Source organism: Etheostoma cragini, chromosome 16, assembly GCF_013103735.1.
Source record: "Etheostoma cragini isolate CJK2018 chromosome 16, CSU_Ecrag_1.0, whole genome shotgun sequence".
NCBI classification, from domain to species: domain Eukaryota; kingdom Metazoa; phylum Chordata; class Actinopteri; order Perciformes; family Percidae; genus Etheostoma; species Etheostoma cragini.
In genome coordinates, this window is record NC_048422.1 from 20,516,009 (window position 1) to 20,531,786 (window position 15,778).

The 15,778-nt window shown below is 41.1% G+C and overlaps 1 long non-coding RNA gene across 1 annotated transcript; it reads right to left on the bottom strand.

The window, feature by feature from the left end:
- Window positions 1–3,210: 3,210 nt before the first annotated feature.
- LOC117959584 lies at window positions 3,211–7,317 on the bottom strand. Its single transcript, XR_004659969.1, has 3 exons — window positions 6,994–7,317; window positions 4,852–4,989; window positions 3,211–3,807 (listed from the first exon to the last, which is right to left on the bottom strand). It is a non-coding gene; the product is annotated as an uncharacterized LOC117959584 (long non-coding RNA).
- Window positions 7,318–15,778: the final 8,461 nt, after the last annotated feature.

Here is a 15,778-nt window from a genome sequence, read left to right on the forward strand (position 1 = left end):
CGTTAGATTTGAAGTGTTGCCATGCTAACATTTGATAAGTAGCACTAAATACAAAGTAAAGAGGAAGAGAGGTCAGTTTTGCAGGTATTTGATCAGAGGATTGGCAACGTTTTCACAAAACACCCTGAGGGATGAGACCAATGTCTGTACCAAATTTCCTGGCAATTCATCCAATAGCTGACGAGACATTTCACTCAAAACCACAAATGTGAACCTTACGGTGCCACTAAAAGTGAGGGACTCACATTATTAGTAGTAATTGTCTGGGAACCACGAATTTCTGTTCAAAATTTCACGGCAATCCATCTGGTAGTTGTTGAGATATTTGAGTCTGACCAACCGTCTGAAAGGCCAACAAGCCCTGAAGCCACTGTGGGCAAGAACGGCCAAAGAGTGACTAAAATAAACACTAGGAAATGTCAAAAACAAAATCTGAATTAATGTCTCTAATATCTGCTGTGTCAAAATGTATGTAAGCATGTATTATGTGAATGTATTTTTGTGTATGTATGTATGTACTGTATGTATGTATGTATGCATGCATGTATGTATGTGTGTATGTATTTGTGCAAGAATGCATGTGAGGTGTTTGGGCGTCAGTTATGTGTGTTTGTCAGAGAAAGCTTTGTTTCTGGGCGTGTGTGGGGTGGGTGTGTTTGATTTCAAAGCACTGCAAAGGAAACCTAAAACTCTGAAAAAGCTGACAAAACATAGCAATCCCAGGTGGTTAATGGGCCGGGAGAAATGACCAGTTGACCAGCATGGTAGGCGAGCCCATTCGTATGTGCCCTCTCCGCCAGCCGATCCCCATCTGCTAGATATTACACATAGAAACTCTTCTGTTCTGTTTATCCAACATATTTAACAGGTGGGTGGTCTTGTGATAACTCAGCACGGGGGCTGCTGAATGACATCTTACCTTGTGTTCTCTTCCTCACCATTACAACAGTCTTAAAGATCGGAGGCTTCAAGTGTGGCAAGTATGATGTCAGGCAGGCAAGGACAACCGGCTCCTTACTGCATGATGCCACTTTGATGCCAGTCGCTGGAAGGATCTTTATCTTCTTTCAAACTACCACTGCAACTCTTTAATCACCCCGTCTTGCTCTGGAAGACACAAGAAGAAGAGCATGTCTGATTGAGAAATAAATCTGCGCTCAGTGAGCCGACGTGAGAAAGTTCCAGGTGTCAGGGGTGAGAGGTTGAAGGTCCCGGTAGTGTGGGTGGTTCTGATGAAGCCCTGTTAGCAGTTAATGGGGGCCTTGTAATTTGTGGGGTGCTAATCGCTGAATATTCCCTTTGACAAGAGAGATTACACACAGAGCCCTAGACTGGACAATGGAGATTTGCCATGTAATGTCTCCACTATAGACTCAGGACACAAAAAAGGGTGGATCAGACCGTAGGAGAGAGGATTTAGAGTATGGGAAGGCATGGGGGGGGGGTGACACCAACCAAGAGGTACCACCTTTGTGACAAAGTGAAGACGGGAAGGGGGTCGGGCGGGGAGACATAGCAGCACAAAGCTCAGTGTCACATGGGTCTGCACCGTGTGAGGGGTATTATCATTGGCTCAAATGAAATAAAAATGCTCTGTTTACTTTTAGTTCCACAGAGAACTATCATCTCTGTAGCTCATAGCTCTATAGATATGACATATTTTAACTCATTGTTTTTGCCCATAACTTGTTGTTCGGTTTGTTCTCACATCAGCATCGCCACGCAGCTGTTTTCAGCACAAAAGTTTAAAAAAGCCCACATATTTTACTATGTGTTAAAAGATGTGTGAATATTGGACTTACATTCACTAGGTTGCCACAAACACAACTCTAAATCAATACTAATGTTACTTCCAACATGCTGGATGTGTAAATAGGCAGATGTTTGCTTATATGTTGCTCAACTTAATAGGGTGATATGTTGGAGTTTTGTTTATGGTTTCTTTGTTTTTTTCCTGCCCCAAGTACCCAAAAAATATCTGTTAATTCAGCTTTAAGGTTAAAAGAATGAAGCTTGTTAGGATTCTAAAATAATCGGTTGATTTTAAAGTGTCTATCAAACACTTGGTCCACAAATGTAATTTTGGTTCCGTAAATAAATTCCAGAGGGGAGGATTGAGGTCTCAATGCATCAAGCACATGGAAGCAGAACTCGCTTTAGTGGTTTTTAGTGACATAGATGACTTTTACAGAGGCAAAATGATTCCACACAAAAAGATGCATACCCTGTGAATGCACTATATACTTACCTCGGTGGTCCATGTAATGTACATTACATTAGTCCATGTTATATTATAGTATGAGGTCTGGGTATGTCATGATGATGAAATATCATCAGCCGTTAAATCAAATATGAGATAACCTTGCTGTCTTTCTTGTATTCCTGAGAAAGGTTCATTGATTTGAACATTTACATGTGATTTTACATTACATTTGCCGTATTGAGATACTTATATTGATCGCAGAAAACGTTTTTATTAGTGGGCTACTGGGATTAATTCAACTATATTGTGCACATTTATGTTTAGTGAAGGACTGTAGCTTGTGAGCTAAAAGCTAACACTAGCATTTTTCTATTTTCTCTGTAGGCTACTGTGCTGTTTATTCCCCTGACATTTTTTTCTCAGAATTGTACATCAGTTAGCAAGGCACTTAGTCGTTTATGAGACAATAAATTCACACAATTTATTCAATTGAGGGACATATTTATGCCATTGACTTTGGTCTAAGTACCTTGTTTCTTTTATAGTGCAGATTGCACTCCAAAAGAGGTAGGTTAAATAAAAGGGGTCATCCAGTCAGGCTGAAGGAGGTTAAGCCAGACGCCATATCCTTATGAACCAGAAGAAATGGAAATGCAAACCAGTAACTTTAGTTCTCTTCTGGGTTCACTTATTTACTCGTACTTGTCGTCTAATCTTTTGTTTTCTTCCTCCTCTTCACTTTCCTTGTGTCAGTCACATTTGAGGCGTGTGGCTTCTTGTTTTGCCAAAACATCCCTTGGCTTCGGCATGGATGTTGAAACCAAAGGATGCGTGCAACATTTTGTACAAGTCTGCGAAGACGGACAGGGATTTTCCTTTTCTTTTTTTTTTTTTTGCAGTCCTTTGGAAGCCTGCAAGGACCACCTAAGATTTTGTGCTCCAAACTCAAATCAATTACAATCTTGATGATGATCCAATTCCTCTCACATCAACTGTGTGTTTCGGTTCCTCCATTCATGTGTGTGTGCACTTCTACTCAAGCACTGTTTCATCTATCTTTACATGCAATTACAAAAGAGCTTGAATCCAAAAGGCTCAGTGACAGTCCTGGGAATCTGAGGCTGCACATTGAATGTAAACTCCCAGTGGCAGTCTGATGAGAGTCCTCCGGCTCAGAACATGTACAGTGTAATTTGTAAAGTTGTGGGCCGTGTCACTTCAGAGGAAATGTTACTCAGTCTCACGCACATTTTCAGGTGAGAAAACTGCAACATGAGGTGCTTGGAGACAGAAGAGGGGGTACATATACTAAAGACATAAGGTGACGATCCTGTGCCTTGATTTAACAGCTGAAGTTTTGAAAGCCCAGTGCATATAAAAGCCTGCCATCAACACATATAATCTCTTAGCTGAGCCCATTGAAAGCTGGGTCCCAGGGGTTAATTCTCCCATCACTCCATGTTTGAATCAACTCCTGACTCACATTGAGATGAAAGCCAAAGAGTCCCGGGACCGAGCCTGGACTCCGAAGGCCCGCTGATTCTGGACGACTGGAGCGGATTATTGCATGTTCGTCTCTTTGGACCTCCATCGGGACAGGGAAACTGAAAAGAAAAACAATAATTAGAGATAATTGCATGTGTCCAAACACGGGCGTTAAAGCCCTCCTCCCTCCCATCCCCTTTCGTAGTATGTGAGGTGGAATGAAAGGGACACCCCCCTGTTTTGACAGCTGGGCAGGCGAACATAATTTGTGACAGCTGAACTGAAACGTCTTTAACCGCAGGGACAGACACAGAGAGAAGATTTGGGCTGACTGAGAGAGAAATGGCTAGAGAAAGGAAAGGAAGATCAGAAGGAGAGGTCCTGCCAAAATGAAAGGAAGAAGATGTCAAAGAAAAAGAGACAGAGGAGAACTGGGGAAAAAAGTGATTGCCGTGTTGACGGGTGGGATTTCAGCAGAAAAGGATGAGGGAGGTTTAAAGGGGGGAAATTAGTCACACACCATAAATTTTGAAGAGAGGTAGAATTTAAAACAACCCACAAAAAAGACTGGACAAGGGACAGCTTAAAATGTAATGTGTGCAAGTGGAAATGAGGAGAATATTTAAACTACAGAGCTCGGCTGAACATGGTGTCATGCCAGCTTTGACACATTGGGTTAATTTGCTGCTCCCTGCAGGTGACCCTTGAACTTTGGGCACACAGGGTCAAATTGGACTCAAAGTGAGACAGCCCAAATCATGTTAGTCTGAGGAGCGGGGTCATGGGTCAGCTCTAAGATTCTCTGTATATAGGCCAAAACAAGGACCATATGTGGACAGAAACACGTTTGAAACAAAAATAATAGTGATTTTCCATCCTGCTCATTTTCTCCCTCCATTCGCCTCTCCTCTTGCCGCGAAACATCTCGACCCACCACAGACTTTCGTCCCTAATTCAATAAAGTCGTAAATACCTCCGTAACAGCAAATTGATAAAATGTTGGCCGCGTGCCCTTTAAATTGTCAGTGACAGAAGTTTTCCCAAAGGTGAAATATTAATACAAACACAGGATTTTTTTTCCCAAAATACCCAGCTCCCAAATTCTCCTATGTTTACTTTTCTCTGTGCTCCTAATTTCTGTTAGTGTGAAATGTTAAACTTACTGTTGCATTCACTGACAGCGGAGAAATGGAAACCAGGAAGCTGGGAAGGTAATCCTTATGGGACAACACTCAGTCAAATAAGTAAGTCTCTATCCTTTCACTTTCCCTTCATGTAAGTTGGAAAGCTCCTTTAACCATCTGAGTAAATCACGGATTAATCACCACTCAGACAGAAGAAACCGACCATTGATAATTCCTCACTATATGCTATACTCTATACTATATGAATTGCCGTTTCTTTCACTGCAGCGTCAAATAGAAATGACTGAGATGTGATCCCCCCCCAAAAAAATACATTCAAACATGTTCAATATCACATTCTTATATGACAATCGTTGCAGTATGTCAGGCTGGGCATTAGGTCATCCACTCAGTAAATAGTGAAAAAATGAGCACAAGGTTCACGTAAGAAGAAGGTTCTAAGGATTAATGCTCTCCTTTTGTATTTCGCCAGCGAGTTCAAAATTCATTCAAGTCATTCAAGTCATATTGCATTTGGTACAACACATTTGTTTTGTATTAATGGGTCTGTTATGAATTGCTTCATTGTGATGTTTATTTCAGTACTTACATTATTAATGTATCTATTGCAATAGAAGTTCCAATAAGAGGACTTTAATTGATTCCTAAGAAAAATTCAATTGTTACAAAAAATAAAGTAGAGACAAGCTAAGTAATACATGGTAAAAGAAATATAATAAGAAAGTACAGAAATTAGAAAGATTACATTAAAGAAAAGACGTACCTATACATTTTTACAATACTATAGTTTGGACTACAAAGGCGGCATCCAAGTTTTCCATTTGCTTTTAGTTGTTTTTAATTCTTTTGCCTTGTACACCTTGTGACTTGGACGAGATTCTCCAGTTTCATTTTTCATGTTCTATTACATCACCCTGAAAGCTCACTGGGTGATTTAAACATATTTTTGACGCACAAGAACTTGTGTCTGCAATGAATCTTCCATATAATATCCCACATTTAAATCCTTATTCTTGTTAAAGTCATATACCATCCTGATGAGAACTAAAGCCCCTTATCATACAAAATGAAATACTGTTCATTAACGTGTAGGAACTCTTTTTCCACATTACACTTCCTCCTGCAGTGTGGCAAAGAAAGCACTGACCCTTACTGAGGACACATGCCATTGCACTCCGAATACAGTTGAGTCCACTGTGGTGGCCCTCATAACACACAGGCTTACTATGTGGTTATTTCCAATAACGCAGCAGATGAAGCTGACCTTGCTGTGTTCTCCGTGAATGAGCTGAACACCTGCTCCTTAAGGGGCAGCCTGAGGGGACATGGAGTAGGAGTTTGTACGGGGGAAAGTTATCTGAGCCCCCTCTCTGATAACTTTCCCCCGTACATTGTTTGGGAGATGACTTTGTCTTACATTGGTTGGCTTACAGTCAATACAATTTTTTTTAATTGTAACTGATCATCTAACCCTCACCCTGACCCAACAGGGACAGTCATCGCAGCCTCTATCTGAAAAAGTGTGTGAGTGTGTGAGAAAGAGACTGTGTGTGGGTGTTTTCCATGCATGTCTGCGGATATTTGCATGTGTGAGCGTGTACGTACCTCTGAGTGTGCATGTGCATATGGTGTGTGTTAGAGAGAAATGGAATTGTGTTCTTCTGTGTGTATGTGAGTGTGTGTGGGTTTGTGAGGTGTTCCATATGAGGATGAGTATGTAAATAGGTTATTATGCTAAGAAGGTCTGCAAATCATTTCCTGTGGGCTGACTGTTTATCCGATCCCCTTGAGGTTTAGACATAGCAAACTTGTCTGCTTGTGTCTCTTTGTGTGTGTTTGTGTTTGTGTGTGTGTGTGTGTGTGTGTGTGTGTGTGTGTGTGTGTGTGTGTGTGTGCATAAGGAAGCTAGAAGAAAGGAGGACAAAAAGGCAAGATTGAACCTGTATTTTCAGCATACAAAAGCTGACAATTTGCATTTTTCACCACAACAAGTCACACAATAACAAATGTGAGGACTTAGTAACCAGTCCAATCAATTCCAGAGTGTCTGTCCAAAAACAATGAAAACACTGACCGTGTGTGTGTGCAGTGTGAGTCTCTGGGTACATGCGAGTTCACACTGCATACACGCTGCGACCAGTAGTCCAAACTACTGCCTACCTTTCTTGCACAGGCCCAGACCTGCTCGCTGGGTGGCGACACTGCTGACGAGCGAACTAAAAACTGCAAACGACAAAAGCTGGAACAACAGGAAGATAATTCAGATTTGATTGGTTTCACGTGTTCTTCATAAACAACAAAGTTTTCCTGTGCCTCCAGCATGTTTTCCTGCAAACATGGAATCCATTTGTCCCCCGTCTTCATGCCCTGTAGTTGCACAGGCTCTTACGTAGCACACACACACACACACACACGGACACATACACACCACAGTGAAATGAAAGCAGGCACACAGAGCGAGCCCACCACTGTGGCACTGGGATCTTTTGATGTACGGTCAGGAACTTATTTTCAAAACAGCCACTTTCAGCTGCTAAGAATAATCACGAGGGACTCGGAGAGGAGTATGTGACTGAGGCTCGCCTGGTCTGCCTCTCCCGTCAAAATAAGGTCCTGACAGAAGCCTGTGTCCTTCCATGTCCTTTTAGTGGAGAGTTTTCCTCACATACATCCAATTCCACGCATGCATGTGACATTTAAAGGGTTGATCCACTCAAATGTAAGAAAACAAACTGGTGTCAAGCCATGACCTTGGGTTTTGTAGATATTTGTTTCTGAGAGTAAATTAAGCTTTTTTGTGGTAGCCAACTCACATTAATAAAAAAAGAACTTTAAACAAAAAACTTTAACAGCAACTTTTTTTCTTAAGAAAGTTTTTTTTGGGATAATACACAGTTTGTCAAGTTTTCCATCGAGACCTTTTCCTTCAAGAAGTGGTTCTCAACCAGGGGATCGGGACCCCCGTGATGGGTCACGAGATGGTCATACCAGTTACAACGTAACAAAAAAAAAAACATAACTGAATAAATTCACATATACAAATCCATGTTTTTTTCTGTACTTTTCTGCACTCTTTTCTTCTTATTTTAAAAGGAAAACCTGGAAAGTTTGGCCTCTTTAAGCCTCTCACAAAGTATATACTGTACATGCCATGGGACAAGATGTCACAAGCACTTTGTGTTATGGGGTCTAAAGCAGGACCATTGCCTAAGTGAGTAAAAACATGTATTTTTGTAATTAAGGTAAACCAATCCTTTAGCATAAGCTTACATAATGCGAAAGAAAACACATGCATTGCTTGGTGCTGATTATTCACTGAATAAAGCAACAGGTTCCTTAGCAATTAAAAAGGCATAAAACTCTCCTGTTCAACTCCTTAACAGAAAACACCACCCGTTAACTAACAAACAGGGAACAACCTTTTCTTTAATTTTTCGCTGAGAAAGTTTCAACATTTTGTGATGAAAATGGAGACTTCAGTACATGTTAATTAAAATGTTGGACTGCGGCTGAAGCAAAACTGACTAAAATATTTTTCTTTGTACGATTTTTACACTGTCATATTGTGTTATGTGTATCTTTTTGTCAGTCAAGACAAAGCCCTTTGTTGAGCGTAGTGTTACAACAGAATATCCGGACACAATGAGCTCCAGTTGCAGTTCAAATACCAACTTCAGCTGTTTGTGAGTTGTAGAGGCCAAGCCTCCTCAGTCCTACTGGCATGCAGCATACGGGAGGAAGGTGGTGTAACAGTGCATCCACAATGGCTCGGTCCACCCACTGGCGAGCAAGGTCAACGCTAATTACTCTAGTCCAATCGTGATTTCCAGGGATTATCTGACCCCTTTGGTATTTTTGATTTCAAAAGGAAAAAAGCCATCTCAGATGTAGTTCCCAAATCCGTCCACAAATGTTTAGCTGGGAGCACATGTGGTTCAGTGAGAGGGCCTCCAGCTCAGGAACCTCTGCACAATCAAACCACTTCAGTGGCATCACAATGCACGCTCATCCTGGACAAGAAAACACGTGACAAAAAACACCGAGTGAGAGAGAAAGGCTCGGCCCAGGCCAGAGGAGATGGAGAAACACCTGTTGCCCTCACAGAGAGCTTTCATGTAATAGAGTAAACTTCACGAACTCTGTTTGTCATTTGCAGTACAGAGTGTATTATTATTTTTATTATTAGCCTATTATTAAGCAGCATCATGTATCAGGACATATTGCAGGCTTCCGAATCATTTCAACGTATCTTTTGTAGGCCAACATAGGCCTACTTGTAAATAATTCATTGTAATTGCTGTTCTTCTTTAAAGGATCTCCAGCTGGAAATAATAACATTTTCTTATTATTAGTAGTATTATTAACCGCATAATTACTGCTAACCTACCTTCATAACCTTAAAACTCATATCAGGAGTCACGTTCTCGTGGGACTTTGTGGGCGACTATTCCCCCTTTTATTTCGGAGTTGTTACCGTTCAACATGTTCCGTAATACTTTCATAAGTCGTCTCCTGTGCTCCAGAATGGGGAGGCCACCCGCGTTTTACTGGGCTCTTACATTAATGAAAGTCATACTGCGCTGCGGTTCCAGATCTGAGGTATATACGGCGGAAAGTCTGAAGGAGGTCCTGACATGTTTTTTAACTTGTTATGAATTTTCAATTTTTGGAAAGTTGTTTGGGAGTGCTCGTGCTTTTTGGAGCAAAGCCGGCTGTTACTATAGGGGATTTAACATGTTAAGTTCAGGGACGTGTCATCTCTCCTTCAAATGAAAGCTCATTAACTCGTTTAAACATGTTTTCCTGCTGCTGAGGTGAAGTTATTTTTATTTTTAAGCACCGATAATAACACAGAACACACCGACAAGCTTTAGTAATTACTTTAGATACAAACCATAGTCCCAAATGTCAAAGATTTATTCGCGTCTGTTGCAAAGATTTTATTTTTCGTCTACATGATTGCCAAGTTTTTCTTGTTTTTCTTTTTAAATTTACAAAAAAGAAAAAAACTATACACTCGACAACAAACATACTTCATTTACACGTAATAATTAGATATAGGAAAAAAGAGGAGAACATTAATTTTTTTATCACTAGAAAAAGTTTTAACCAAATAAATCCACTTTTTTTTTCTCCACCAAAAGCTCCTGATCTTCGATCCCGATTAAATTAGCAAACCATTTAATGTCATTAAAATAATTTGTGTACAAAACGAAGACTTTAATTTTATATTCAATATTTCATTCATTATTAACAAAAAAAGTTAAAGTTGGTTTCTGGCGAGTTTATTCATGTGGCAACCCTTTACATTTGTTCTGTGAGACAAAAGACACAGAAATATGATAATAAAAAGAAAATAATTTTAAATAATAAGTTTCAAAAATAAAAAATAAGTTTCAAAAATAAGTTCATTAAACAGGGGGAATAAAAGTTACGAAGTTATGGATGAACATTGCCAAATGTAATTTAATGAACGGCAGTGATGGACAAGCGAGACTGAAACCCTGATTTAAAAGAGAAAATAATGCTTTAGTCATTGTAAACGACATATATTTTGTAATTATTATTATTATTATTGTTATTATCCCGTACCTGACCTGACCCTGAGGGAAGGTGTGTGGATTTCCTCAGTGTTTCTGCCCCCGTGTGGTGCAGTGACACTTGTGTTTTGTCATGTCCTGCAAACACAACCGACAGTAAACGCCTCACTCAACTGTTAGAGAGTTGAAGGATCCTGCAGTGAAAGGGGGAATAAATACGACATTAATCTTAATCCGAGTGGATTACTGGCCCAACTATGACAGATGACCTGTTATTATTATCATCACCATTAAAATTAAAGACGTGTAATTTAATAATGACATATTGAGATGGGTTTATGTTCAGGCAATCATCCTCTTGAAACGCCACACACAAATATGAGAAAAGCTGCCAACATTTAAACAATTACAATTAAATGAGCATTATGATCCCCCCCCCCCTTATAAAGTTAATGCTTTTCCTTTTCTTAACTCATCTCTGCTAAAGTGTCCCCATGTTTGTGTCAGGCAGTAGTGGCCGTCCCACTTCAAACATTTCATATTTAATGGCCATGTATTATAGTGGTTTCTGCACAGCTGAGAGACAACCAGCACTGGATAAATATGTGTGTATGTGTGTGTGTGTGTGTGTGTGTGTGTGTGTGTGGTAATGGGGGTGGTGGTGGGGTGGGGGAGTTGGTGGGTAGTACATCTCTAAGTTTCCAGAACCTTAGAGCCCTCACATAGAGCCGAGTTTGTCTCCATTTTAACGAGGTTTTCTTCCAACAGAGCCTCGTTTTGGTGGATTGTATGACTTCATACATGATTATGATGGAAAGTAAAACCTTTAAGCAAAGTCTAGCTGTGGAGCAAAACGCGGGGGTAATTGGAAGTTTTGTTCTGCAGGTTATTTTATCGAAACAGTTAAACACGTTAGCAAGAAAGAGGAAGAGTTAGAGGAAGAGCTCAGAAAGACAGGGCATTCTGAGCAAGTGTCAGGAGGGGCTGATGTCAGACTGTGTTATTGTGCTAAAGGGAGGGTAGATGTCTTCACATGCAGGTGGAGATGAACAGGTAGAGTTGGTTTTGTCATCCTCTGTCTTCTCAATCCTCTAAGGAATTATAAGCATATCTCCGGCAGGCTGGATGTAAGAGGAGAGCTAATGGCTCGTATCCATGTGTTTACAGGCCCAATTGGCTATGCTTAAAGCGCACGTTAGGGAGCCGGTTGCCCTTATAAAGAAAACAATGAGGCTGAGCAATTTCTCCCTTGATCATTCCTGTATTTGGCATTAACCCGTGGAAACACACTGAAACAGGTCAGAAGTTGTGACAACATAAGTGAGAGCTGGTGAGCGGAGCATGTGTTCATGTGATCAGGGCAGCAGGTTATAGTTATCCTAGGTTAACTGTATTATTCCTGCTGTCTGCTTTTATTAAAGCAAATTACTTTCCTGGAAACCTGCTGGGAGTAATTGTCTCAAAACAATAAAAGAAAGTGAAAACTTCTAACTTTCCACTAATGTGGTGCAGCTTTGGGTTTAGTAGAAACCTTGTCTGTCCAAGCATATTTGATTAAATTTGGGTTTTTTTTGTAAATAAATGAGATCGTGCAATTAGTGGAAAGAAACCTTTCTTTTGTGACAATACACAATGTTATGTTTCCACCTCCTAACTTGGTTTAGAACCAGGTGTGAAAATATGAGGCAAAAAAAAAAATAATCACGCTTTTCTACAAAGCATATATACACTCTAGAATGGTTTTGATATGACGTCATACCGTTGGTTGAGCACAGCGCAGGCCACATGTTGAATATCCGACTGAGCTAGAAAGACTGCAGTGAATGTCAACACAGCTAAGGGTGATTAAATTAGAACTTGGGAAGTTCTTTTGGTCTCAATTTTTTTCATTTTATTGACAAAAGGCTCATTTTAGTTTATGAAAAGCCTAAGAGAGTGTTACACCGACAACATGTCAGTGTCAAACAACCCGTTTCCTCTCTTACAGGAACAAAACCGTTTTAGTTTGGGTCTTTTTGCTAACCCGGAAATGACAAACGGGAGGAGAGGGACTAGAGCCTATCAAAATCTGACGGAAATCTTTTAAACTGACCTGTGTACATCTGAAAAGAAGTCAGATTCAGCAACTGCACGGCCTTAAAATGTTTTCAGAAACACGTTTCGGGGAACTATTTTCTTAAGATATGAGACTGATTCTGTATTAGCATGTTATGACGCGCTCATCCAATCAGCTGCCTGGTTTCAATTTTTGGGCGACAATGCAGATTAGCGCTGCCTGCTGGCGTATTACACACAGAACGTAAGTACGTTCAAGTTGCCGTCGTTTCAGTGTATTCCGAGGCACTTTTTTTTTTTTTTTTGTCAGTCTGAGCGCCTTTTCTGCCAACGGTCGTCCATGGGACACACCAACCCGATAATCAGCCCGGCGAGGTCAGTGACCCCAATCTGTTTGTGTTTTCGTTGTCAGTCAGGGGAGCCGTCTGCATCCATTTTGGCCGATTTAACATGTTGAATCGGTCAGTGGGCAGTCAGACTCAACGATCAATCTGATTGGTGGAGTGCTAGCCTTTGACTAGCAAATCAGGGCACAAGAAAACCGGAGCTGACAACGCCCGTATCTTCTTAACACTAGCCATCATATCTTCTTCTTGACTAGTATCAATATTACAACAATGACCGACAACAGAGGGCTCTCTGTTTTCTAGGTCTAGAGAGATGTTCAGTCATTTTCAGTTTTCAATTTTTGGGCGGCAATTCAGATTAGCTGTTACGGAAACGTATTACGTTTCAAACATTTGCAGAACATACGCAAGTCGTTGCTTCGGGGTGTTCCGAGGCACTCTTACAGAGACTGATCAGTCCGACTGCCTCTCTGCCAACGGTCGCCGTCCGGTTGGTGTGTCAGAGCCTTCAAAGGTTTGAGCGTCCTAAAAAGTTGAAGCAATATCTGTCATGTCAGCACTGTTCTCTACCTGCTTTTACTGTGGTGTGCTTCTGTGCAGTGAGCTGAGCTGTCTTCTTCTTCTGCTGTGGAAACTACGTTATCAACACAGCACACAGCGTCATATGAAGGACAGGCTGCATGGACGTGGCCTTTTGTATCAAGACTGGTTGATTTTATGCCTCTTAACGTAAAAGAATGTCCCGTTGTTGGCAGGTCCAGCAGGAGATGATCCCAAACGTGCAGACACTGGTGAGCCTGAAAGAGCCTCTGACAGAGATCATGATGGGGCCCAGCATTTGGGTCTAATCAAAGTTGGTGTTGGCTTGGTAGTGATGCCAGCCCATGGTGGTGAAAGGAACACCGAAGAGTTAGGAACACTCCTGAGAACAGCAGAACGCCCCAGTCTTCTTACCGTCCAGCAATCTGTGTGATTAAGATTAATAATCTTTAAAAAAAATAAATAATAAAAATTCCAAGTGAGCCACGTTGCCCCTCACAGTAAAGTCAAACGGAATCAACACTCCGTAACAAGAAATACACTTACCAGCCAAGAGGACACATTATCCGTTATCCTGACTGCACTTGACTTATGTTGGCAGGGGATAGGAACGTTGTGTTACGAAAACCAATAAACAATAATTGAATAATAACAACATTGTGACCCAGTATCACTTTCCGTTTTTTGTTTGCATGAACTCATGTGGACAACTGTTGAATATTGGCTGCATGCACAAAGGCGTGTGGGTTGGTGAATTAAGGCAGAAAGGTTTGTTTATACAAATGATGGAACAATAGTAATTACTAACCCACACGTCTACACGATAAAAGATAAGCGTGCCGTCAAATGATGCACTACAATGAACTCTAAATACGGTTCATAGGTATGAGACATGTCCCCAGTGAACACAACATGAGTAGTAAGACCATGAGTGGCTGGGTTAGCTCAGTTGGTTGAACACGCACACATATGTAGAGGTTTACTCTTGGACGCAGCGACCGAGGGTTGGACTCCAACCTGCGGCCCTTTGCTGCATGTCATTCCCCCTTTCATGTCTTCATTTGTCCGGGGTTTGTTTGTTAAAATAAAAGCCTAATGCCCAAAATAATTATCTTTAAAACAAAAAAGACCATGAGTGAATATTTTGGTAGGGGCACAAAATGATTCCTGCACGCATGGAACGTGATCCGGAGTCCACCTTGTCATGTGTCATGTCACACACACGCTATGCAGGCAGCTCACACTGCAATAGTTGAACGGATCAGTCTAGCATGTTAAGTGGAGGGGCTTAAAAACACAACACGCTATACGTGTTACAGTCAGAGGCTAAATGAGCTCCACACAAAGTGAAACCCACACGTAACACGCGGTTGAAAAAGCCTTAACACTTCACACAGGGTGTCTGCTAAAGCTGCCTGTTATTTCAGTGTATGGCAAGCAGTACTCTGTATTTGTTTAATTCTCCTTTTATACAATAGTCAACAATAGTCTCATGTAGTAGTAGCCTGCTTAATGTGTCTCCTCCATAGGCTGCAGCAGAGCAAACAGCTAGACACGTGTGTGCGCTACAGTAAAAAAACAAGTCTGTTCATGAATTTTTAATTCCAAATGCAAACACTGTGACATGCAAACACGTTTTCAGTTGAATTTCATAGCAGTCTGCTCTTCTCCCAACGGACAGCTTGCATTTCACATCCGCACTGTATTGCGTGTAACAAGCATGCCAATGTGGAAAGCAGGATCATATGCAGCTTATGGCAAAGCAAAACAAAAGGTCTTTGGAGGGAAACAAGCAAGTATAAGATCTGACCTGTGTTTCTGTGTCTTTGAATGTGTGTGTGTGTGTGTGTGTGTGTGTGTGTGTATCTGTCTGTCTGTCTCTATGTTTACCATAGCCTCAGCTCATTTCACCTGGCCCTAACGAACAAAGGGACAGATACTATACAAAGAATCCATACAAGTGCAGTGTTTAAAGAGTCTCCCAGAATTGAAGCTGCACAGATTCTTTCAATTACCAACTCCAAATATTTATGGACTGAACATTTCCTCTCTGGAAAGAAAGAGAGTTCTGTGTGTGTGTGTGTGTGTGTGTGTGTGTGTGTGACACACACTGGGGTGTATTGATCCCCTGGGCTTATGCGTTTTTTCACATCTCTGCCACCATCCTTTTAAAAGCACATCTTTCCAACATCTATACAGTCACTTTTTTTAGTAATTTTTTCGAGATAGTCACGGAGCAGCTACATGTCAAACGGCCATGGAAATTAGAGTTCAGCAGTAACGATTGATGCCCTTCACAGATGTCACTCTTTAAAGGACATGATTTGGAGAATCCTAACTCCTCACACATCCCTCCATGTCCTTCATGCACCAAAGCGTCAAAGCTGCACATTGGGCCACCCTTCTTTTCACCTGGCGGTGCCTGAAGATCGACTGTTGGCAACAGAGCTGGACACACCGCAA